The sequence below is a fragment of the Diprion similis genome, chromosome 7 (genome assembly GCF_021155765.1).
Source record: "Diprion similis isolate iyDipSimi1 chromosome 7, iyDipSimi1.1, whole genome shotgun sequence".
Classification (NCBI taxonomy): Eukaryota; Metazoa; Arthropoda; class Insecta; order Hymenoptera; family Diprionidae; genus Diprion; species Diprion similis.
The window spans coordinates 7,913,061-7,940,787 of record NC_060111.1 but is presented as its reverse complement, the minus strand read 5'-3'; positions in this window follow the sequence as shown (position 1 = coordinate 7,940,787).

Genomic DNA, 27,727 nt, shown 5'->3' with positions numbered 1-27,727 from the left:
AATGCAAACAGTTTTTTGATTCATGCGAGGATGAGACCAAAAACGCGTTCCTATGATTAATGGTAATTCAATATTAGCATGCATTTCCGGCGTTATTAAAAAAAATTAATCTTTTTATGCCTCTAAGATTGAATCAAAAGTTTCGTCACAAAAAGAATCAAAAAAAGGTTTATAATTACGGTTAAAGTTGATGGAGGTTAGCAAGATGGATCAAAACATGTTTCGATCGTTAAAGAAACTTTTAACATAATTCCAATTATATTGGAATCCGTTTATAAACACTTTCCAAGAAATCACAATATTTTTTACTCCTTTAGCGTCAAGTTAAAATGTAAAATTAAATCGAGTCTCACCAATTAGGCTGCAGGTTAGATCCTTTGGTTTCTAAGCCTTTCGGTCTTCAATTCATCGAAATCTGTGGTGTAAGAGCAGTAAAGTATGCAACATGGAATCAAGCTCGGTTTTCTTGGACCAAGCCTCAGTTTTCAATATGAGTCTTAGGTGAGCTGAAGAGGAATAATGCAAATACGCGAGGTAAAAATTTTTTACGATTGCGCAGGCGTGGTGAACAGACAAGATTACTTTCAACTCCTACGACTCTTTATTGTACTCTGCCCATGCGCAGTCGTGACTCACTCTTGCCATCGTTAAAAAAATCACTTTACGTGCCGTAAATCACGCTTGCATTAGATATATAAAGATATTTCGATAACACATGCATTGGAAACTCGTATTTATGAACGTCTGAAACGGGTTAGAAATCACAGTTTCCTGACCGGGGAAATGAACATGGAAAACAACTCTCTACAGGGTAAAAAAAACTCTCGTAATAATGAAATGAACCTAAAAACTGCTGCCTCTAACTGAGAACTGTATTAACTACGATGTTTTCATGACGAGTAGTATTAAAATCGGAGCATCCGTTCTTACGATTCTAACCTCACTTTCTTCCACGTCAGTGGAAGACAAATAAAAGAAACAACCATTTTTACCGCCATTTTTTTTTTTATCAGTATTTATTTTATACCCTCGACTTACAACTCGTTCTGCAAACATCAACCTTCGATCAAAAACGTCTGCTTTCTTCCCTGGATTCGTAATACACTATTCATGTCGTGTAAGCCATGAGTGCATACTTTTTTCAGGTAATTCCCTACACGAGCAACGCTTTTCTTATTCTCTCTCTCTCTCTCCCTTTCTCTGCTTTTTCTCAATTCCGCATAAACGTTGACAAATATCAGAAAAATCTGATGATAAATTGTTTATTCACGTTGGTATAAGGTATAGATAATGCGGTTTACCAAACGCATACATTTTGAGTGGCACTGAGAGCGGTTCGGGCTTTTAGAAGCGTTCCGCAACTTATACACAAACCCCTGGAATATTTGTCCAAACACATTTACCACCAGCTCTTTACATGGGGATGACCAACTCAAGACAGCCGTTGCGGCTAGGTACTAACTCACTCAACCCTGTATGTATATACTTTTTTATGTATTTATATACATATATATATATATATATATACATATATATATATACCTATGTATATCATTCTGAAAGTAATATCTACACGAGGTCTGCCGAATCGCAGGCACTGCGGTTGACACTTCGTCTTGAGTGCTGTCATAGTACACCTCAAGGTACTGGCTGGCTAAGTTCTCGGCAACGAAATGCACGAGTCGATACATGGTTGGAAAAATCGAAGATGAATTTTCGTGCCAGTGAATTTTTTGTGGGTGTTTAGATATATTCGAATGATTTCATCGCAACGACGTTTCACATCTAATTCGAGATATTTGTACTTCAATGTACCATCGAACAAAGACCTCCAAGGCAAGTGCTTGCTTCCTAATTTACTTCAATTCTTTCGCGTATAGAAATTTCATTTTTTCACTTCACTTCTGGAAGACAACTACCTTTGATTAACCGAAAAATTTTTGTAAATTTATCAAATCAATTTTTCATTTGGAAACAAATGAAAATATCATTCCAAGTTCTTTCGCATAGACACTGGTCTCCGAGGCCTAAGCTTGACATTGACCTGTGACATGGAATGTATAATAGATGCATACTTACCCATATTCAGCGAGGGTGTTCCTCAGGGAGAAAAGGTCATAGGATACCTGGAACTTGTGAAACATACTCGGTGAGGGTACAAGATTGATGCATCTGGGTCCCGAGTAAGGCATCTGTTCCCTCAGCTTTCCAGAACCTTAATTCATTTATTCATGCATTTGGAATTTTTCATGTTTTTCATATTTACTGTATCACCCATAGATGCTAAGTAAAATTGACAAAAATTTTATTCATAAATAAATGGAAGAGAAGTGTTTTTTTTCTGGTTTTTTTTTTTTTTTTAGTATGTTTTTAGTAAAAAATTTCACAATTGCAATCATCCCAAAATTATATCGGAAAATATGTATACAGAAATTCATCAAAACTCAATATTTCCCAAATAAAAATTCTTCATCTCAAAATTTTCTTTTATATCCATAGATAACATTACAGTTTTCGTTTATTTGTTTATTTTTTTTTTCAACTCGGCTTCGTTACATTAATTCTTTTAATTATTCAGACGAACTTCTGTACTCTGCTAATTATTATAAAGTCTCCAACTCATTTGTGACACAGAAATTCATTTTCTAAAACAAAATTAACGTGCATCCCTATAGTTTGAAAAAGGTTTATCGATTTATCATGAACTATACAGTAAAATGAATCAAAATATTAAACAGTAAAAAAAAAAAAAAAAAAAAAAATTAAAAAACAAATCAAATGATCATATCTCTAAAATGTATCAACGGATTAGAGTGATTTTGGTCTTAATTAAAGCGACTTTTCGCAGCTCTGAACTGGTTAAATTTTAGATTTGAACGGCCAACTTATTTTTGACTTATCAGAATAGGAAAATTACTTAAAAATCATATTTCATTTCATAATTCTCATTTTATTCTCATGTCGTAACTTCAGCTTCAAAGGTTCGATGCGATTTATTCTTAACCAAGAGCTTTCTGAATGCTGTAAGTTTTCCTGAATTCGCAGGATATTTTGTATATACGTTCGGCCAAAGTCGATAACATAGAAGAAAATGTTTGGTTGGATTGTTGAAGGCAGTATGTAAGGTCTGAAAGCGTGCTTGACAAATTTCTGTGAATCAGGACCGAATGAAGGAGAAATGGGATGTATCTACTGTAGAAATTCGAAAACTCTAAATCAATCATAAATTTGAAACAATGGAGCCTACCTGATTCATTAGGGGCTTGCACGCGTCTATCTCTTGAATTTCAAATGATCCGTACGAATTCTCCCGAGGCTGAAGAGCTCGTTTATATTTGCAATGAATTACCGCCTTCATTTCTGTATAATTATATGAAAATTATACCCATACGAAAGTCGAAAAACCGACGATATATCTATGAAATGAAAAATGTGATTAGATCGATGCGACCTCGCGATATTTCATTCTCGATAAAAAAAAAAAAAAAAAAAAAAAAAAACCGTACATAAGTCATCGGAAAAAAATATTACACGAAATAATCAAATATTCGACTGACGCGGCGTGTCAGATGGATTGAGAATTTCGTTACTTTGAATAAAAACTCATTTCCCAGCCTCCGTTTCATTCTTTTTCTTCCTTATTTCATTTTTTACGTTATTCCAATTCGTATCTGCTTCTCCCTCGATATTATATACGTGTATAAATATACGCATTTTCGCTGGAACGTTTCGCCTGTCACACCGTTGCTTCCCTGACAACCAACATTACCCACAAGCTTTGTGAGATCCGCTTCGTGGTGATTTTAATTTCGGAAAATCTCAGATTTTGGTACCGTTTCAACGATCATAAAATTCTACCGTTAATCAAACTTTGCCGCGTATATTTAAATATTAAGAAAAAGTGAAACAAAAACGGCGACGTTTTTTTTTATCAAGGCATACAATAAGTTGGGAATTATATATTATGTAGATATTTTATGACTTGATCCTTGAATATATTTATTTAAAAGAAATTTCATTTTTTTTTTTTATTAGACTAAAGTGTTAACGAGTTCATTTTTTGTTTTTATCATCGATCGAATGACTGAATTTCGCGACACGCGAGGAGTAAGATTTATTTCTATCACGTAAAGTTATTTTAAGCTTGCTGAAAAAGGTACAAATTTCATGTTAAAATGTAGCAAAATTCATCCTATTCATTTAGAATTGATATATAACGTAATTTATAATAGCTTTTCTTGTCGATTATCATTTTTTTTTTTTTTTTTGTAATTACGTTTCTGCATCGTATCGACGTCTTTCCAACTTTTTCACCCAGAACTTAATTCCCGTTTTACGCAATTAAAATTAATCATTCCGCTACGCCACGACCCGCGGACATCAAAGAGAATAAATAAATTAATTGAAGCAATTTTCGTTGCATTGATTTATAGATTAAAAGCTGCTGAATCGAATTGAACAAAAAAGCAACAAGGAATTGATAACGATTTCCGGGAGACGGAATTAAAAGGGAAATACACGCTTTTGATGTTATATATAGATTTGAAAATTTGCTAGAGCAAGTCGAAAACAAAAATATAAAACAATAATCATCAAACAATACGTTTCATTCGTCCAAGTAAATCACCAAACCAATTGGTGAATAAAAAAAAAGAGAAACAAAATTCAAAGAAAATATTTACGCGCTCAGTTAACTTGAAAATTGGAAGTGATTTCACAAAATATGGGTGATTCTCCCAATATTATCATTGCGCGTCGAAAAAAAATTCATAGATGAAATAATTTTGCAAAAAAAAAAAAAAAAAAATTCAAGGACTGATGGCAATCACCAGAGAAAAATTTGATTGCAAGAAAAATAATCGTTTCGAGTTGAGAAAAGAAAACTGTTAATCATTTTTGGGTTTAAAGCCAGTAAAATAAAATCACAATCAAGTAAGAAATGTGATTGGAACTCGCTAATTAAAGTAAGAAATAAACTTTGGACAAAGGCATGCACGTTATATCGATTTGAAATGAAAATGCTGAGCTAAATCGAGAACAAGATAAATGAACATTGAATTTTTGTGTTATAAATGAAAAACCTTCTCATTTTCGTTAGGTAAAAGAAGAGGGATAGTTAATTAGTATATAAGTTTAGGTTAGGTGACAATTAAGACATTAATTTCATTGGAAATTAAATACGTTAGTACAATTAAGGCGTTTCATTCGATCCGATAATCATCAAAGGTATCCAACACAAATCTTAGGAACAAATACAGATTTTGAAATTCTTATTCTTTTGTTTTTCCTTACAACTAATATCGATTCGGAAATAGAATAAATTAGAATTTAATTGAACCGGAAAAAATAGGATTTGATAAATCAATTACCAAAATCGGAATCGTTTCTGAATCCATTTACGAGTTTTTACCAAAATCGGAATATTTTTTGCAAATGGTTTTTCTCAAAGCAATGAAAAATAACAAAATGGCGGAGGTTCAAATTATTTTTATTTATTTTTTTTTCATTTTTTTTCAATTTTTTTAACCATAAACTGCTTATAACTTTTTTAAATATAAATAAAAAGTTATAATCCTAATTTACGCCAAAACTATACATCCGGTGAACAGCTGTGCAAAATTTTTGCTAAATCGAATTATTAGATTGACTAGAATCGTAGTCCCAGGATCAAAAAATGTAGTTTCGAGTAAATCACGCTTAAAGTTTTCTTACGAGCAAAGATATAGAAGAAAACGAATAAAACAGGGTCTTACACTCAATCGGTGATGCTTACTCCGTAAAGTGAGTACATTATTGATTTTAATCACTTTTAATACGCGTAAATCGTAGTTGAAAATCGTAGTTGAATGGTTTAGATTCAGCCATGAACAGCCTTGGAACGATTCATAAGTTTTTTGAAATTTTGATTTTAACTATAAGTGTTTTCTGCAAAAAAAGACAAAGAAAAAGAAGTCTTTTTCAACTATTTCCAAAAATATCCACCATTTCGTTAATTTTGCAAACACCAAAAATCCTATGATTCATTCCGAGGCCATTCAACACGATGAATCTAAAATCGTTCGATTTTTTGCTTCCAAGTTTTTTTCTTCAGACTGATATTCGACTACAATAAATTTTCGTGTATAAAAAGTGATTAAAATCAATAAAAAAAAAAAAAAAAAAAATAGTTTTTCAAAACATCTTTATTAAGCCAAACAAAGCCTGTATAAATCAATATTTAGAGTCAAAACATGTGAAAAAAAAAATTCTCGAAAATCCCCCCGTTTTTTTTTTTTTTTCTGCTCGTCAGTTGGGTAGACCCCTTAAAAAAATGTATTTCAAAATCCGTGTCAGTGGCGTAGGATCGAGGGGGGCGCCGTCATGCGTCAGGCAGGAAACACTTCGGGCCGAACGCGAAGCTTGCGCCGGCAGTAGAGAAAGTCAGTCTCGAATCGGGCAGCGCGCGGCAGTCAGTCGTTCGCGAGGCCACGAAGCGGCACCACGTGATCCTCGGCGTACATGTGAACAGTTGAAAAAGCTCGCCGTTGGCGTGCGAACCACGACGTGTCCTTAAAGTGTGGCTAAACCGGTGACCTGTCGGAAGGAAAAAAGCGGTAAAAAAATTTGAAAAAAAAAAAAAGAAACTAGATACAGTGAATGGGGTAGAGTGAGATAAGTGATAAGGGGAGATAAATTAGAAAAAAAAAAAAAAAACCCAACAACAATAATAATAATAATAATAATAATAATAATAAACGGAAATAACTACGTAAATCAGCGGTCAAAAAGCTAATTGGTGCGAAATTATCGTTGATCGAAGTAAAAAAAGATATTTAAATTTATTATCCGCAAGCTTTTTTGTGTGTTACGAGTTGCGGCAGGTGAGCGGTTTCACGAAATCGTAGCTGCACTTGTATTCAAACGGGAAATTAATCGGTGTGTGAAAATATACGTCGCGATAATTGTGTGCTTGTGAGTTTGATCACCACGTGTCCCTGGCGTATGTTGTTTCACTCGTGTGACATGTCGTGTTGTGTTGAGGCGAACCAGAGGACAAGTTAATACCGTCTGTGAAGTACTATAGCCTGACTGCGGTAGTCGGTAAACAACTTTCGAAGTTCACTGCATTCTGACCCTGCGGTGAATAACGGTTAGGTATGTAGAAAATTTTACGATCTTTTATAGGTGCTTTTCAGCCCTAGTCAAAACCTTGTCGATCGAATGTTGTTGTTTTTTTTTTTTTTTTTTTTTTTTTTTTTTTGTCGTTAAATTCGATGCTGATAACTTGCGCAAGAGAAAAATATGACAAAAAAAAAAAAAAAATAAGAAATATTTGATGCTATGAAATTTCTTTTCTTTTATAACAGCGACACAAAGGAGAATAAAGAATTTTATCATTGTGAAGAAGAAAATTGTTTTTTTTTTCGGTAATAAAGAAATATTCACTGTTTTAATAATCGAATATCTACGCGATACTGTTTAAATAAATAATTAGGTGGACTTAATTCTTTTTTAATCCAATACACGGGCGTTGGAAATGATTTTGAAATTCCGATTTTATAATAGCTTTATTTCAAAACTAGAGGTCAATGCCATTTTGTCTTAACATTGGATGTCCTGGATTACAAACTGGTTTAAAGTTTTGCTCGCTGGTGTTTTAAACCACTTGAACTCCTCAGATACGTTAAACGATTTTAAACACTGCCTATTATGGATAAAAAAAATTTCAGAATTCTGACACTTGAGTTATGACGATATGAAAAAACTGCGTTTTTATAGTTAAAATGAATTCAGTTATTTTAGGGATTCACCCCGTTTATTTGTACTTCGATTCTATGCGAGAGGATCTTACGTAGAATCAGATCTGCCATTGTTTTGTAGTAATTCTCTGATGACAGTCAAATATAGCTTCATATCTGCAAAAATTTAATGCACTTCAGAGGAAATTTCTGAACAACTGCGAAATATCTATTCGTCGATTATCTTCGTCAAGGTACAATCAGTTATAACATCTGAAAAATTTCACGTATCTGATATTTCGTTCGATAAAGCTGATCGTGAGGTTTTCAGAAGACTAAACGAAACTTTGCAAGATATAAAAAAAAAACACTAAAAAAGGTAAACTCGCGGTGAAATATTCTTCCGATGTATATCGATTTATTATACGCACTTAAAACACGAAATTGAAGTTAGTAACGTTATCGTAACGAAACATTGGGAAAAAAGTAACTATTTACTTAATTTTATAAAATTTTTTAAGAAACTAAAATTTCCAAAGTTCAACATATTTTATTTTATTAGAATTTACTGAATTTTAGATAATTCCAAAATCGCGAAGTAACGTTTTTCGCGAGATAATGTTACTAAATTCAAAATGATCTCAAAACTGCTCAAAGATGCGTCTTTGATTAATCAAATTAAATTCTAGGCGTTGGAAATTTTAGGCACATAAATCTTGATATTACTTAATATCGAGTTAATATCGATTCTACTGGTTTTCAAAAAATTAAGAATTCCGTTGATACTGAATTAACGAAGAAAGTTTGCAACAGAATTCAGCCTGCAAGTCCAATAAATCGAACCGCATTATTTATCAAATGAAGGAAACAAACGCCTACCACCAAAAAAAGGCTTTTTCCTCGCTACACTTGGTCCTTATGAGCTAGATTTCACGGATGCATTATTTATGTAGCGCCACCCTCCGAAAGAAAAGTTAATTCGTATAATATTTATAGCCACGCAATGAAGTGATGCCAGACAGGGGCGGGAGAAACATAATGAGTTTCTATCGATCTGTTCAGCGCGTTCATTATGACACTTTGAGGTGAAATCCACTGCTGCGAAGAACCGGAAATTGATGAAAATTTTTATACAAACTGCAAACCACATTAAGTATTTGAATATATTTAATGCCAACGAGCAAACGGGTCGTGATTGAAAAAAATTCTACTTAAGTTTCAGCACGTGATTTGAATGAAATTATTTTTACATTTACAAATAATCACACTTTGCAGAAAAAATTCGAGACTGAAAATTGAAGGGTTGAAAATTGATCCTATTTTTTTCCAATAAAAAATATGCTACTAGTTGGTATTGCAAATACTATAGAGTACACAATTAGCCACAAGAAATATTTTCTCGTTACTTGTACTTCACATGTTGCGATAATGTAGTTCCAAAAGAAACAATTAAGACGCGGATGTTTAATATCAATACTTGCAATTGAATCGAGTTCTGGTGACATTCTTGCAGATATTCTCGTGATTTATCAGGATTCTAAAACAGTTTTTTTTTTTTTGGAGTTTAAGGTTGAAGTTTGTAATGGGTATAATGATTTAAAATAAATATTATAATCAATTATGACTTTGAAAAATTTTTTTTTGCATCTAGATTTAAGTTTATTCAATAATTTGAACAGAACAATAACTTTTAATGACAGGCAATTGCAAATTTGTTTATTAAGAATTTCGGGATGTTTCCTTTGTGAATCTTGTGAAGTTGATAAATATATAAAGTTGATAAATTCGTAGACGTGTAAATTAGTTAAATTCTCGTGAAGTAACATAATTATCTTTGCCTTGGTTACTTTGTTTGTACTTGGTTATTTTAAAAAATTTCTCATTAACCATTTCGAAGAGTTTGTTATATAAATTCTAGTGGACTGGAAATTGAACAAAAATTTAACTTCGATCATCGGTGATTATGACGTTTTTTTTTATATATTTTTGTCTTGAATATACAATGAAAATTTTTCATTTTACCAAAACTTATATAAGAAAAACATAAAAAAAGTAATTTGAATTTACTAAATTGTGTAGTAAATTTATTTTAGGTAATTGTTAATTGAATAAACAGTAAATACAGGGTAAATTCCCTGTTTCGTATATGAATAAAACTTCCAATACAATATAGGAAGATACATACAGAAATTTTAACAGTGTACATTAGGGTGGCGCAAAAAAACCGACTATTTTTTTTTTTTGAGTCTCGTGTGACAAAATGTTAGTTTTCAATGTTTTAAGAGCCCACTCCAAAGGACAGTTGAAAAAAAAAATTTTTAAGAGATCGCTTCGAATTTTTCAAAACGTCAGAAATCGTAAAAAATCGATGTTTATTTTTTTTATTTTTTTTCTCGTTACGGTATAATTTTATAGACAAAAAAAAAATAAGTTTCCGAAAGTTTCAGTTCAAAATTTGAATTTTGAAAAGATCGCTCATAATTTTTTTTCAATTTTTTGATGCATTTCTTTCGATCTTTTCGAGCGACCATTTAATATTCATATTAAAATTTCCTAAATTTTTTTTCTTAAATTTAGTAACAAAGAATCGATAACAATACACCACGACATAAATTAAAAATCAAACAAAATACTGAAAATATAATTTTTTTAATTTAATTTTATGACGATTTTTGATATTTTTTAAAATTTGGAGCGACCTCTTGAAATTTTTTTTTTTTTTTTAGCTGTCCTTTGGAGTAGGCTCTTAAAACATCAACAACTAACATTTTGTCACACGAGACTCAAAAAAAAAAAAAAAAATAGTCAGTATTTTTGCGCCACCCTAGTATACATAGTAGCTATATGTCCCAATGTCCCAGCCACGTCTATACCCTTCATCCCTTTCTCGTTTTCTGTCTCTCTGTTATTCCGTATGTCCACATTTGCTCGGGGATGTAAGATCGTCAGAGGCTTGTGACATGTTTCCACCCCTCCACCCCCTCCCCCTCTCCCACCTCGTCCTTCCACTCCAGCCCTGTCTCTTCCTTGTTCTCGTATTTTTTATTGCCGTATTATGTCGAAGTGGTTTTACCGGGGAGAAAAATTGCGAACGACCATTTTTGCGATGATATACTTGTCGTACCTTCATCGCATTGGCTATGTTGAGCCCTGACCATACTCTGGACTTCCTATATTTTTTCTTCAAATAAAATAACCCGAACTCAGACATTCACATCGATTGTCATCGCACGTTAAAGATATTTTGAAAGTGAACGGTACTTTTCATTCAAAGACTGTCCAACTTTGAGATGACTAGCATAATTTTTTTATTTATGAAAATTTAATTCCGTTTCCACAATAAGTCCACGTGACGTTGTGGTCTGCCACCAAGCAGCAGTTGGCAGCTATTTTTGGTCCCTACCTCGATCATTTAGATATTTTGTCAAATTTGATCAACCAATCCATAAAATTGAAATTATGGAGTTTCGATAAAGATCTGAGTATATTATGACTTTTAATTCCATTTCGTTGAATGAGTTTTACGTGAAAACGCGTAGTACATACATAAAACATTGCAAACTTCATCATGATTGTCATCGTCATCACAATGCCATGAAAATTATGAACTTATCAACGACATGAAATTATCCAATTCCATTTCTTGCAACCTTCATCCCGGGCTTATACGGTAAAAACACCGTTTGAATGAAGAATAAAAAGTCGCAACCCTTGAACCACGTCGCACAAACCCACTCTATCAGATCCAGGCCCAGAACTGATCCCATCAAGTTGGACGTGCGAGCGTCGTCGATACTCTCGGTATATTTGGTGCGGTCTGCGGATCGTGTCGCAGCATGCGGGGTGAACTGGGTGATCGTTAGAGTGGTGAGATCGCGTTACGAGCGAAGAGGGTGGAAAAGAGAGAGAGAGATAGAGAGATAGAGAGAGAGAGAGAGAGATATCTGCCATTCGGGTAACTAATTAAACGGATCGTCACGCCAATTGAGTCTCTACATATCCATCGAGCGCTCCCCCCCCCCCAACCATTCGACAAACTCGAAACGACTCACCGACCGTCACCGCTGCAGAGTTACCTATAGACACCTCCTCTTCTGGAAGCTAATTAATCGTATTTCCATCCGCAGTGATCGACCATCCAATTCCGCCGACTGGAATGCCAGATGCATGATGGGTAGGTTTAAGTGTACGTTCCGTTATTGAATACTCGAGCAAACGATCCGCCAGGCCCCTCGACACGCCGGTTAGATTTTAGAGAAATTTGGAGGCATGGTTTGATCTCGAGATGAATCGTCACGCGGATCTTCTGTCGCAAGCATTGGAAACGAGAGTTTAATGCATCCGGAGAAAACGACGAAAGTTTGTAAATTAAGCATCGCACTGCGCATGCGCGAGATTTGTTGAATTCTCATGCGCAGTCACTTCAACTAAATGCTCGGTTGTTAAACTCATCGGACAAAGGAGGTTATGTACTAGGTGTTGCTGATTTTCTTTGAATAAAAAGATCTCAAACAGTTCATGTAGTGATTCGATGAGGTTAGGCTTTGAACTTTTATTGACGATTAACCGACGGCTGCAGCTGGTTACTCTTATGAATCATCGTAATAACATCGTTTCAATTTCATTTCTTATGCCCCGTTTCGAGGAAGGTGGCGCTTCTGTCTTGCGGACGAAAATATTAACGCGATGCGATTTTACCGACCGATTGACTTGAATGATTTCGCGCATGCCCAGTCGGTCACGAAGTCTGCTAAGTTTTACCGATTATTCTCGGTATACGAGAGCTGACGCTAAAGGTTTCTACAGTTTGGCGTGTTTTCGGATTCGCAGAAATTGAGAAGCGATGCTCGAGAACGTCCTTTTCACTTTAGTCCTTCGGTCTTTTAGGCTTTACCTGCTTTCAGGTGTTGATGCAAAGATGATGCGTCCACGAACAACGTCTACAAATTTTTTTCCAATTTTGCGATGACATGAACGCATTCGACTAAAGAAATCTCGGGAAAACCGCTGTCATAAGACTTCAAAGAAATGATAAGAATCTATACTAATTTGAACGATAATTCAAGCCTTCTTGACGTCGATTTATTGGCAGACAATCGACGTCTAAGAATCGGGAGATTATCATTTTCTCATTCATACTTTTCTCAAGAAAGTCTTCTCCAAATATACTTATTTCGTATATACCAATTAAAACTTCTTTTGTATAGAGTCAAGCGTCCTGAAAATTACAAGTCGGACCATCAATTGAGTTGAGTTGATTGCCGTTTGGAGATTGAGCGTAGAGCTGACCTTAAACTTCTTCATAGATTCGAATATCTTGAATAGAATTCAAATGAATTACGATGACTTCAGTTTAGTTAAACATACATTATTTTCAAACAAATTTAAGTAGAACTGAGTCACCTGGGTGTGCAAAATGTGGTAATTGCCGAGCATGAATAGACATAAAATGAGTTCCAAAAAAAAAAACGAAACCTTTATTCAAATCGTAATTAATTTTCATCATTTGCAATAATTGTGTTTTCTCAAAACACAATAGCAACGTACATCCTGCCGATCATGTCTCAAACTTCAAACAGACAGGCCTTATTGAAGTACAGTTTCTTCAATCAATTGAAAACCAATTATGGCTGGCATGCGGCCAGGCCTTATATTTCGTTTGTCAATTACCGTGAAATACATCTTTAATAGAATTACTGGTCCCATACGCGGTCTATTTACCAAAGCCATTAGCATCGCTGCCAGCCCCCTGATATCAGGCTACGAATTGAAACTACAGTATACTTGAAACAATTGGTGACGGTGCCCCGCGTTCATATACAACATGCATGTATAACCTGCAAATCGATGAATGGCGTGCAGTAATGGAGGAGGTGATAATTTGATTCGTTTCATTGACTCTCCGTCGACCGAACGGTTAATAATCAATTATCCTTTCTATATACGACCAGACTGATAATTAAATCTAATACTTATGCATGTTTCCTTTGTCGGGAAAAAAATTGTTTCTTCAACACTGAGAATTACGTGCAAACAATATGCTGCGTAACTAATTCTGGACCTCTAACGAGGAACATCAGTTTGCTGTCGTCCTCGGATTTCGTTGAGACTCATTTATCTTGTAGAACGTTGAAATCTAAGAGACACGTATTTTTTTTTTTTTTTTATCTGCGGAAAAACGGTTTAGAGGGGTGAAAACTACCCCTAAAGATGAGCACCCAACGGGGTGATTTCTTGATGCGCTTGATGGATTTGAAAGAAACTAACGCTCAAGTTTTCCTATTCATTGAAAAAACATTTCAGAGTTGGTTTGAGAGCAAATCCTTTAAACCGTTTTTCCGCTGCTAAAAAAATACGTTTTTCTTAGTTTTCAATTTTCTACAACATACATGAGTCTCAACGAAATCAGAGGGTGCACCAAACTGATGTTTGTTGTAAGATCGACTCGAAACAACGCAAACTTCTACTTATTGCTATTGCATCATAAACATATATATATATATATATGATATATATATATATATATATATATATATATATGATATATATATAAAACACTTGGAAATCACTAACAGTTTCTCTGTTATGGGAAAAAAACGATTTTTTTACTTGAATAATCGAAAATCTTGCCGATGAAATTGCCATTCTTCCAGGTGTATCGAATAAAAAATGCAATATTCCATATTAGTGAAGACTTTTTTTATTGTTAAAAAATGCACACTTACAGAAAGCAATTAAATACGACTTCGGTAATTGATGAAAGTCGAAAAATGATGAGAACGAAGTTAGTAACGTTACTGTAACGATGTATGTTCAGGAAAAATCGTTGCTTCGCACCTTTAGCAATGTCCAAAATTTAGTAAACCATGATAAACAAAACAGATTACTTATCTCGAAAAGCCAACTACATTAAAACTATTCTAAAATTACATTTAAATAATTTTTTCAATGATGTTTCGTTGCATTAATGTTACTAACAACAGCCTCATGAAAAATGGTGACGTTGGAATGGTTTTCAATACCTTTTCATCGAACATTGGGAACTCACTGATACGGGAGTTTTGAACAAATATATCTCCTAACCTCGAGACATTATATGTCCAGTTATAGTACCTATAACGTGACTCACATGTGAACTAAATTTTTATAAAAGTTTCACAAGGCAGGAAATTAGAAGGCAATCACTTCGACAAACTAATGAAATTACTCGAAGGTGAGGCGGATCTAGATTTCCTTACGTCCGTCATCGACCGCGTTAGAAAAGCGAATTTCACCCGTTAAACGGTGCATTCGATTGAAATGAAGGGAATGACTTCGTCGCTCCTTGGAATTATAAGCGACTAAAAACGAGTTTTGTGAAATATTCACCAACTGTTCATGTCGATCGACGTGGATGATTCGGTTCATCCGTTCACCCTCGAGCGAATTTGAAATTCAATTGCGGTTAGCTGAACATTGCTGAGTCCCTGACGATGCCAACTTGTGAAATGGACGATGGTTTGCGCCCAGCGTGTGATGATCTCGGGGATCGAAGGGGTTCCTCGGTAAAACCGTTTCGCTTCATCGGACGAGCGATTTACAGAAATCTCAACCGATGGAAAAACTGCGCGAGCGTTGAGACCCTTGAGACGTTGCTTTATACTATAATTTAGCATTTGTTGAACCTTACTGGATGCGGCGGACCGGCTTCGCCTCTACCTAAGCCTGATACATACCCCATCATCCCGATAAACGGACCAAGCGCGTAAACCATAAAGGATAAGGCTCCAATGGCGATATGCGAAGAGGCGGATTATATGCACGGGCATGGACTCAACCCAACGCGATGAAGGGCGAAGGAAAAAACTGGGTGGTCATATCAATGAGCGGAGGATTTTTACCCTCTTGAAAAGGGGTTTTCGTCGACGGTCATTACCATGCGACCATTATACTGTATGTCCCGCTGTATTTTTATTATATGAAAAGAACGTGGGAACGGTTGGAAAAGTCGATTACGTTATGGCGTGTGGAACTTTCCCTTCTCGGCTGGATAAGCTCTTTTCTCTATCAACCACTTGAATAATTTCTTCAACCCTAACCGTATCCCCGTGCGGTTGAAAAAACATGAGACAATAAAGTCGTCGACAAGTCGCATTTACTTTTCCTGAGAGCTCTTATACGATCGACGGAATTTAGATGGATTAGAATTATCGGTTTATCAACCGAATGAGCAAAATTTACTCTTACTTTTTTTCCTTGAGAGTAACTTTATTGTCGTTCATAGAATTAAAAAGTGAAATTTAACGAGATAGGATTCGCAGCTAGAAGTAAAATCTTTTTTCCTATTTTAATGAATTTTCAATTTTATTCAACGTGATGCGTTTTTCGTGATACCTCAAATTCAGGCTGAAATGTGTTTATCAGAGGATTAGGCTTTGAAATTTGAAAAATCTGAACGGATTTTGTCAAATCGTTTTACACTATATGTTTGACTAATTACAAAAGTTGTCATTAAAAAGAAACCTCTATTCAGCTATATAAACTTTTGAAAACAAATTGCGAATTAACAGCAGAATTTTTTGTCACTGTACCCTTTGGCGGATTTTTTTTACTTTTTTCAATTGAAACGAAGCCTCGTCAACCCGGAACAAATCTGATGTAAAATTCTAAAAGATGATTCATTAGAGTTTTTCAAATAATCTAACCAAAATATCTTGAAAACTATACAACTTGGGAAGCTGTTTTTGGTTTCATCTGTGATAGACAATCAAATTTTCTATAATAAAAAAAAAGTCCAGACGATATTTGTATCAGCTTAGAACACGGGTGGGATAAAAATTCAAAAGTCAATAAGCATCTTCATTTGTTTATTCAATGTATTCAACTTTAAACGTTTGTATCAAGCAGTCTTGTCCTTTCTTATTAAAAAAATTTGATTTTCTACAAAATGAAACTAAAAACAGCTTCCTAACTTGTATAGTGTTTGAGACATTTCGACTAGTGTTTAACAAATTCAAAAGTGATGAGTCACCTTTCAAAATTTTACTACCAAGTTTCGGTTTCACGTGGCTACGTTTGAGGCTAAAAACTAAGTTTTCAAAGCGTATGTAAAAAGAAACAAAATTTGAAAAAAACGATCTACCATACTAGGTGGGATCCGTCGATGTGTATATCGTACGGTTTAGTTTCTTGAAAGTTTTTTTTTTTCAAAACTTATTGGTCAAATATTCTAGAGCAATTATAATTTCAAGTTTGGTCTACTCAAATCCAAGAAAAAATAAATGCGTTTTATAGAAATTAATCCGCTCCAGCTATTCGACTCATTTACCCAGTGACGATGGTTGGTTAGTTTTTTTCAATCAACTAATCAGTTCCCCAATTGATTTCATTCAAATACGCTCTATTTAACTAACGAAATGTTTTACAATTGAAAGCCAGCTTTCCAATGAATATTTCCTCGCATCACTTTGTACGTTTCAAACAATTTGCTGTCGAGCGGAGTAAATGTCACTGATCCAATCATACGCAATTTACTTGATACATTGAATGAATCAAACAAGATATCAACATTGTTTGATAGAGATTGGTGAAAATCTGTGTCACACAGATAAATATTTACCTACACTTCGAATGTTAATTTATAAAATGACCTACAAGAATATTGAATAGAAAAATCTTCCCCTCAGTAACGTCAAAAATTTTCATTTTACGGTATGGTTAAAAAATCTGTCAAGCAATAAAATTTCCGAATAACGTTCAAAATTCAAAACTGAATATTAACATTACTGAAAAGAACAGAACAATAACTATTTAAAGAGGAACGAATATTATATACACCTCAGATTATACAGGTTCTTCATAAAAAAGATATTGGTAACGTAAATATTGGATCATCTTTATACTTCGTACTTGCACACGTAATGAGCGAAACTGCCAAAAAATGAGTAACCACGTCGTATGTTCATCAGCTTTCATGAAGAAGGATTTGGTCCTGAGGTTTTTTATATTCAATAACAGAAATCAATACAATTCAAGGAGAATTGTTTTTTTTTTTTTAACAGTTTGTAGCAAACGGTTTTGTATCTGATTTCACTTATACATGCCTATTAAAAGTATCATGGAATGAAGTGTGAATTCATATAAAAATTAACTGAAGTAAGCGTTGTTTTTCCGATAACAAAGCTATTTCAAAGTCGAAAAATTTAATTCAAGGTTTGTTAAACAATAAATCTACCATTACAACGGAACTCTATACACTTGACATGGTAGAACGAAAAATTATGAGCAAATGCGTAGAATTAATTACCTATAGATCGATACCCAGAGATTCCAAGAAATTTGAACTAATAAAATTTATTAATAAAGTAGCAAATAAATATCCCAAAAAACACGGGTAAAATACATCTGAGATAACCATTTGTGAAATTTTTTTTAAAATTGTGTGAAGTCAGAGCTTACGTGAAAAAAATATTTTTCCTCTGGAAAAAACTGTCATTTATCGTTGTGGTACAAGCATATAATACTTATCTTCTGTTTTCATCCCTCTGCAGTTGCCGTCCAGGTACTAAAAGCCTAACGAACCCGCGTGGTAGGCCAGGAGTTTTTATGATGACTGAAAAAAGGTGTAGCTACCATATCCAAGGCCTAGACGTCGTGGTCTATAAGATAAGGAGCCTTGTTGAGTGTATAATATTTCGCTTATGCCTGTACTTACGCTGTTGTTTGCAACTTTTTCGCTCTTCCTGTTCCTCCTGGTCGCGTGAAACCAGACGCTAAAGCCACGCACTGAGTGCAACTTAACCTCACTGGCCCACTTCTTTCTTTATGAAAATATATTTCGTGTGACAATATGATTTCACTTCGCCGATAACACGAACTGTGTAACAAGTATTATGCAGAGTGATATATCTAATGCTGAAATTCAAGAGCAGTTGTTTGCCAGAGCGACCAACCGTCGTAAATTGAGATACCGGGTCACTGCAATGTGTATAACCTCAAAAATTTTGACAGCTATCTTTTGAGTGAATCATTTAGAACTAGTAGCAGCCGAGGATATAAAACACTTGGAAATCACTAACAGTTTCTCTGTTATGGGAAAATAACGATTTTTTTTACTTGAATAATCGAAAATCTTGCCGATGAAATTGCCATCCTTGAAGGTGTATCGAATAAAAAATGCAATATTCCGTATGAGTGAAGATTTTTTTTTATTGTGTAAAAATGCACACCTACAGAAAGCAATTATATACGACTTCGGTAATTAATGAAAGTCGAAAAATGATGAGAACGAAGTTAGTAACGTTACTGTAACGATGTATGTTCAGGAAAAATCGTTGCTTCGCACCTTTAGCAATGTCCAAAATTTAGTAAACCATGATAAACAAAACAGATTACTTATCTCGAAAAGCCAACTACATTAAAACTATTCTAAAATTATATTTCAATGATTTTTTCAGTGATGTTTCGTTGCATTAATGTTACTAACAACAGCCTCATGAAAAATAGTGACGTTGGAATGGTTTTCAATACCTTTTCATCGAACTTTGGGCGCTCACTGATACGGGAGTTTTGAAAAAATATGACTCCCAACCACGAGACATTACATGTCCAGTTACAGTACCTATAACGCGATTTACACGTGAACTAAATTTTCACAAAAGTTTCACGAGGCAGGAAATTAGAAAGCAATCACCTCAACAAACTAATGAAATTACTCGAAGGTGAGGTGGATTACGACCTACCGTCGTAAATTGAGATACCGGGTCACCGCAATGTGTATAACCTCAAAAATTTTGACAGCTATCGGTGTTGAACACAATTACCAGCGACAACTTTGAAATTTTTTGAGGTTACGTTCATGACGGTTGGTCACCCTGGCAAACAACTGCCCTCGGATTGTGGCGCATGCGTATTACTTAGAGCATTCCGGTTGTTGTTGTTGTTGGTGCACCTATTAAATGGGGGAATTCGGTGAAATTTCGGTGATATCGAGTTTTTTAATTTCCAAATAACTAATATAAGATGTGATTAAAAATTCCTTTCAACTTTTGGGAGCGGTACGCTGGAAATTTTCAAACGAAGAAACTTTTATGAAGAGATATTTCAGCGTGTCTATCTAAAAAAATATTAAAAAATCCCTGTAAAATTCTCCTGAAGAAAAAGAGATTTATTATATTGTATTTTCTCCAAATCTGTCCGATTTCTTTCTGTGTAATCAAATTCACCAGATGCAGGGTTGGTTTGTCAATCAGATTGCAACTGTACTTGTTGCAACTACGGTGCTGTACTACATTGACTTTTTATATATATCCAACCGCGCCTTTCATGGAATATTAAAGGAAAGCATAGAGTTCCATTTTTCAGGTTATAGATTTCTGTGGTTTCATCATGCATGCGGTAAAAGGATGCGAGATTATTCACATCGTCTCCAAGATATTTGCCTTAGCTTTACAATATTCAGGTATTTTATAAAGTAATTTGAAATACGGACAAAGGGATCACCGAGAAGGAACAGTTTTTCTCTTGCGCGTGAGCTACATAATTCATTTTTTCATAATATCTGCCATCCTGACTAGATATATCCAGATTCATGACGTTGCGTCCACAGAATATCCACTTTTTTCTCGAGAGCATAAACTAATTTAACGAAATAACGAAAACTTCTGTTTATTACTTGATAGAACATAGTCGTAGATTGAATATTTATAAAACCGCTGATTTCCTTAAAAATATACTCAAGTTTTCAAATTTCCGATTTAACTCCATGATGGCTTGTTCTAGAAATAAAACTTTTTTGTCCGAATACAGTGACATTTCTCTTCCAATAGTGAACTCAACATTGCTGTGTTTCTTGTTTTTTTTTTTTTTACTAAGTTCTCACTCAATAAGTGGCCATAAGTTTATGGTTCATTTTATATCGTTCTATTAGATTGCAAATTGGGCAGCCACTTTTATTTCCTACTCTATTAGATATCTGTAAAATTATTTCAAGTTTTTATAATAAACAGTTTGACAGAATGAACTTTTTGTGGAAGAGCAATTTTTCACGTTATTTGAACCATTATCTACAGGAACTTACTGGATACAATCAATCCAAATAGCCAGGAAGAAAGTTATACTTATTTTCCAAACCTTTTTTCATCGTTAAACTTTTATTTCAATCGACAAAATGTAGAGTTTTCGTGAGATATCCCCTTAATGCTCTGCAGTCTCTGAAAAATCCGCTACCCAGCGATGAAGGAGACTATATATATATATATGGGCTGCGTCAATAGGCCACTATATACACGTATCCGAGGTGCCCTACTTGATAATCTGCACGGTTTTATGTATAAAGTTTGTCCTCGAGCTCATTGTCAGTTTATAATTTCTCCGAGCCGTGAATTTCTATTTAGACTATTTTTGTGGCCAGGATAAAACAGGGATCTATCAATACTTGAAGTTCAAAGTCGGTAAAACTCTCTTGAAGTGACGTTAAGTTATTTGAAATTTTGTGAATTCATGTAAAGCCATGTGAAGGCACCAAATTCACTTGAAAACATTAAATTTGCTTCAAAGCAATTGAGGTTACTTCAATTTTTCGAGACCGGGTTGAATTCAATTCACATGACTTGCATAACTGAAGTCAATTTATCTTAATTCCTGTTGATTGAACTTTTATTCACCCAAAGTCCGTTGAAGTTAATTGAAGTCGATCTGGGTCACTTGAATTCATCTGAAATCGCCTGAAGTTGAGGTCATGTAGCAGTCCTACCATTTGATGGTCAAATGACGAAATGGCAGCTAATCTGGTTTTCGATTATGAAGAACACCGAAATCTCATTTTGGCGACATTTGTTACCGACATTACGCGCATGCCGGTAATGTATGCGTGTAATGTCGGTAAAAAATTACCGGCATGCATGAAAGGTCGGTAACAAATGTCGCCAAAATGAGGTTTCGGTGTACTTCGTAATAGAAAACCAGATCAGCTGCCATTTCGTCATTTCACCATCAAATCTCGTGGGACTGGGCTCAAAATGTGTGTTTCGTCACCGCCGAGTGGCATCATACCGGATAGTTCGATCCATTCAGTATAACTGTGAAAATTTGGCCAATTTCTGTGTGTGGTAACCAATCTGTAAATTTTTTTTCCAAATTTTGAAAAAGTAAAAAGACGCTCCACTTTTTGCCAAAATAAGGCATTAATTGCGCAAGTTTCACTCTGATCGCTTGAGCGGTATAGGAGTTTTGCGTCCCCGCGTTTTCGAGGTGTACGACGCTTCTTTATAAGCACCTTAAGTGAAAAACACTGAATTCGAGGTGAGAATCATAGATGCTTCAACGAGTAGCGAATCATTATTCGCGAGTCAGTAACTGCGAGACGCGTCGCGTCGCGTCGGAGCGATTCAGGCGTTCAACGAAGCGCTGAAACGCTTAGGAGGTGATCAATCACGAACGAAGCGAGATAAATTTGGGTCAATCAGAAAAAAAGAGGAAGATACCGCGTTCAGGGATACCGGAAGGTGAATCCGATCGAACGGAAGCTGGGTATTTGGCCGCTCGCCATCCACGCCGTTAAAAGTTATATCCCGCGTGGAATTCTGACGACGAATTTGAATCGCTCGGAAACTCCGAGCAGAAGCTTCCCTTTAAACCTGCCTCGAAGCTCTTCTGAAATCTGCAGCCACTGTGTTTCCTACGAACCTGCGCTATTACATATGTATACGTAATACGTTAGACATCTATGGATGTATGTATTATAGGGCATTCCGTGCCAAGTCGATGGGTATCAGACCTTCGCTGCCTAGACTTCCAGCATTAATTCCAAAAATTATCGTTACTGTACTATAGTATATATTTGAAACACTCTCGTTACTTGAAAAAGAACTTTTTATCTTTAACCACTTTTGGACTTTATTTTTCTGTTCAATTTGCAATAGATCAGTGAATTTTGAGATTAACTTAAAATCATTGTTCCAAATTCTCTCACCGATGTCTACAATATTTTCGACCATAAGAATATTTTTTATTTCTATTAGATCGTTTTTCCGTTTTCTCTCCTACAGTTTGCACGGCATCGATGGCTTCTAATTGATACTCAATATCATTTTTTAAATGGAACGAGTTAAACAAATTAAAAATTTGACGAATATTAAACAAAGACTTTGAGTTAATAATACAGAAGTTAACTTTCTTTTGAGAAATCTGACTTGAGGTTGTGGAATAGATTGATGGAGAATAATTTTTCAATTACGTTAAATTATAAAGCTTGCGAAAATACAGTACAAGATATTCTTCAAGAGAGTGACTTTGATGAAAATTAACTTTTTGTTTCCCATCTCAACGGATATTTATTTCACTTATTTCGTTTGTTTTTTCTGAATATATTACCGCACAGGTTTTATGAAAATTGATAAAAATAATTTCTACATTTTTTTAAGATAATTCATTGTAACTTGAAATTCAACCTTCTGTCATTGAGATGTCTTTCGAGAAGATTTTTTCAACAGTTTTAAATCACATAGATGGGTCTACAAGGTTTTTGTAGACAGAATTCCAAATGAATCGATGAACTCACAAACGGCCATTCTCATTTTTCATTTTGAAACAGCGATCGCTTACTTCAATTTTATGATTGTTATTCATAAACGTCTGAAGCTTTTCGCGTAAAAAAAAAAAAATCTATCCATTGCACGTTATCTGAATTCAACTTTTTTATAAATCAGTTATCATACAGTGGATAAGCTGTAGGTAGAACATTTATCGGTTTCATTTCTTGCGCAACGGATACCCTCAATAATGCTGTATTTAGTCGCAGTCATTGCATCTGCAAAGCAAAGCCTGACCCAGTTCTACAGTCGACGAAGCCGACATAATCTAGCCAGTAGCTCGAGCTTCAGAGCGTGAAAGGCAGCCCGAGAACTGATGCAACTCAAGTTCCTTTGATGCACCTACGTGTATCGATACACCTGCAGGATGACTTTGCTTACAATCGGAAATTCAATATCTTGTCCATTTTTAAGCCCCGAGGCTAATACAGCAACTGTCAACAAATTCACTCCGGTTTAACAGAAATCTAAAACTAAAAATTTTTCATTAAAACTGTTAGGTAAGGATGAGATTAAATTTCAGGCATTTTTTTAAGTAAGATAAAAAGGAAATAAAATACATTTTTTTTTAACAAATCTTTATTCATGTTTCAAGAATACAAAAGAAAAAAAACATCAAAAATACAAAAAGTTACACGATGGTAAGGTGGGGGCTACAAAAAAAGGCGCGTCCTGATCGACATGTTTTTGACTCTTGTAGTGTTCCGAAATAAAAAATCCAAAAAAATTCTTTATCAGTAAAGACGCTTCAATAATCCGGAGCACGGTAAGAAGAAGAAAAAAATTTCACAAAATGCCTACGATTTGAAAAACAAATTTTTTTTGTGCCCTGTTTTTTTGACCTTTTCGGATTTTTAAAAATAGTAACGAAATTTTTTTTTTTTTAATTCGTGCTTCCAACCTTAGAGGGATATACAAAAGAATATTTTCACCAAATTTCAAATAAATCGGTCCATCACCGTAACGAAAAAAGTAGTTTCGAGAAAAACGCGCTTAAAGATTCGTTCCGGCCTGACCGGTTTAGTTGGTGCGTCACAAAAATAACTGTAACTCCGAGAATAATTTGAATTTCCAAAAATCCTCTTAGAGACTTATTCTTAAAGGTCTAAACTTTCAAAACATGGAGAGAAGAAAATCGATTTTTTCAAATTTCTTGACCAGAAGATACCCAGAAAGATAGTTCATAGAGAAATTATTATGATTATTATTTTTTTCTTTCGTTCATTACGTAATTGTTATCGAAATTATGAAGAAAATCGAAATTCGATTCACCGGAATAGAAAATTCTCGCTGTGTGTAATTATTAAACAAAAACTCCACCCAATTTATTGATCAATATTCGTACCTTTGTATACACATTTTGTTCGGCTACAGATTAGTCACCCCACGTTCATGAGTTTCAAACCATACAATATTGCAATGTGATTTTCTTTTGTTCGGTCCTTGGGAATCGATTCTTTCATCACCCCAATGTTATTAATTTCTCGTCTCTGAACTGATTACGAAATAATAATTTTCGAACGATCAATTTTTAATCGACAGTAATGATTCCGAATTTAAATTTCTATTGGATACACCTAATTTCTAATAACAGTGTCGACGAAATTTCATTAATCTGTAACTATTTTTTTTTAGCACCAAAAAAAAAAAAAAAAAAAAAAAATTGACCTAATTTATCGAATTCTAAAGAAGAATGGCTCGTTTTATTTATAAATGAATATCCTGGAGACTATCTACGACTGATTTATTTTTAGAGCTTTGACAAACTTATGATTCAGCATGAAATACGTGTTATTAATATTTTTCATCAGGTTCGGACACTCATCATAAGTTTTTTAATGAACAAATGGTAATATGTTGATGGATCAGCCGTAATGAGGCTTCTTGAACCTCGTTTAAAGCGTTTGTTTCTTGTTTTTTTTTTAAGTTTCAATACTTTTTGACCTGATTCTACGTCCCATGTATCCTTAATAGTGTATCAAAATGTAAACGAGATGGAGAATATTTGAGGAGCAATTTGACGAGAGAATTTCTGATGGACGGACGCCCTATTCCTTGGCCTCAAATATTCAGGGCAATCTAAAGCACTGACCTACGTCTTCAAAACTGAATCTGAATCTCGAACTAATCTAGAGCTCCGAAACTCTGGAGGCATATCGCTGGCACGGCGGTAGGCAAACACTAAAGCGTGTCTGAGGCAGCACCTAATGACGATAACCTCTCCGAAATGTTGGAATTAGGTACTTTGTCTACCATCAAACCTTGGAGGTTGGATGGCTGGAAAATCCTTAGGCAACTCACCGACTGCGTACTTTAATTTAATTGTAAAGTGATTCTACTTACACTCAGAATTTTGACTTTACTCCATTTTTCGTTCTCCGTTTTCTCTATCTTTTTTTAATCATTCTATCTCGTATCACTCTCAAGTGAATCTCTACGTTCTCCATTCATTTCATTCGTTTTTATATCTTATCTTTATGTTTCAATAATTGAAACACTCACACCCGTAATGCTTAAACTTTCTGCGTTGATGTGAAATTTCTATTCGCCTGGGATTGTGTATTACGCAACTAGTGCGTAAAATGCGATTTTAGGCACGAGCTCCCTGCGGGGGAGTGGAGCCACTCCCACCTAAAAACGTTCTTTCACTGATTAAATTAAATTAAATATAAACGTCATATTAATTATCCAAATCTACAAGTACACGTACATTTTTTATTCACGGAGATTAATAATGTGAAGCGGATTAATATAACGAGAATTTCTCATTGTGATTATTCTATTTTACATCTTTCATGTGAACGTAACGATAGACAGATGTCAAGAGTTATAGTTTTCAATACTTCAAATCAATAACAACACAACAATAATTATTAGCTTATATGAACGCGTAGAATCAATAACAAAAAAAACGAACGGAATTCATAAACGTTACAATTATATTATTATTTAGGTGAACGCTGTAAGGATACACTATTGCAAAAATTTGAAAGAAAAGCACAGCAAGACGAAACAATCAAATCGAAAATAGTCAAAGTCGAAAACTAAATGGTATTTAAAATATGATTAAAAGTATGGACTTTTCGCTTTTTTACCGTAACATGTTGTGAATTCGAAAAATTTACAGATTCTTTCACTATTCGATTAATTTATAAAATACTGAATCAAATTAAACGAGCAACGCGTCAGTTAGCTTGAATTTCTTGATTTTCAGTTACTTTGATTTTACTCAAAGAAACTTCGTAAGAGGTAAAAAATTATGTATCTTAGCAAAGTAAATCAGGTTAGTCGATTTACTCGTTCGCATGTGAGAAGTTGATTTACGTTAAAGGTTTTTCATTGGCATAAAGGTGAAAATTAAATTTTCGTTATTTCATTAAATTAATCTATGCTTTCGAGAAAAAAGTGGATATTCCATGGACGCAACGTCGCGAATCTGGATATCTAGTCAGGTTGGCAGATATTATGAGAAAATGAATTCTGTTAGCTCACGCGCAAGAGAAAAACTGTTCCTTCTCAGTGATCCCTTTGACCGTATTTCAAATTACGTTATAAAATACCTGAATATTGTAAAGCTAAGGCAAATATTTCGGAGACGATGTGAATAATCTCGCATCCTTTTGTCGTATGCATAATGAAACCACGAAAAGAAAAGTGGATATTCTGTAGGCACGACAACTTTCAAAATTTTTGAGGTTAAGTTCACGACGGTTGGGCGCCCTGGCAAAAAAACAACAACGACGGAAAATTCTGTCGATAGATAATCACGCTGCACATGTATACATATACATAAAAAAAATAATGAAATATCGCAAACCATGAGGACCACGGCCTGACTGAAGTGAGCTGGGATGTCCCAGATATATCTAGGGTGACAATGAATTTTGCAAGCTCCGCTATCATTACGGGATCGCGTAATGCGGACGTGTACCTACAAACATGGAAGCGAGGCAGATGCATGGTCCTTTAACACCACGACTAGCTTTCACCCCTTAACGCGATACGGGCGTCATTATTTTTCGCGTTACACGATATGCTCAAATTTCACGAGCTTTTAGCCCCCCAAGTAATGTTATCTCGTTTTTCGCACTGGTTTATAACAGGTCTCGTAACGCACGTATGTAGCTACATAAAAATATTAGCTCACACTGGGCGTGCGTGCGTGCGATGCGATTGACCTTTTCATCAAAATCGATGCAGCCAATGCTTCGTGCAGAACTAACCTCAAACACGATGTTTCTTAATTGTTATATTGACCCGCGAGGTTGATTCTTCACAAAATATTATATAATCACAGAAATAGCTCGAATATCTTTCGCTTACTTTATCGACATGCAAAGAATCCTTATGGGAATTGATTATCGGTCGAAATGTCTGGATTTTTAGTATGTTATAGTACATATCATCCTGATCAAAAATTCTTATGAATGCAAGTCCCAA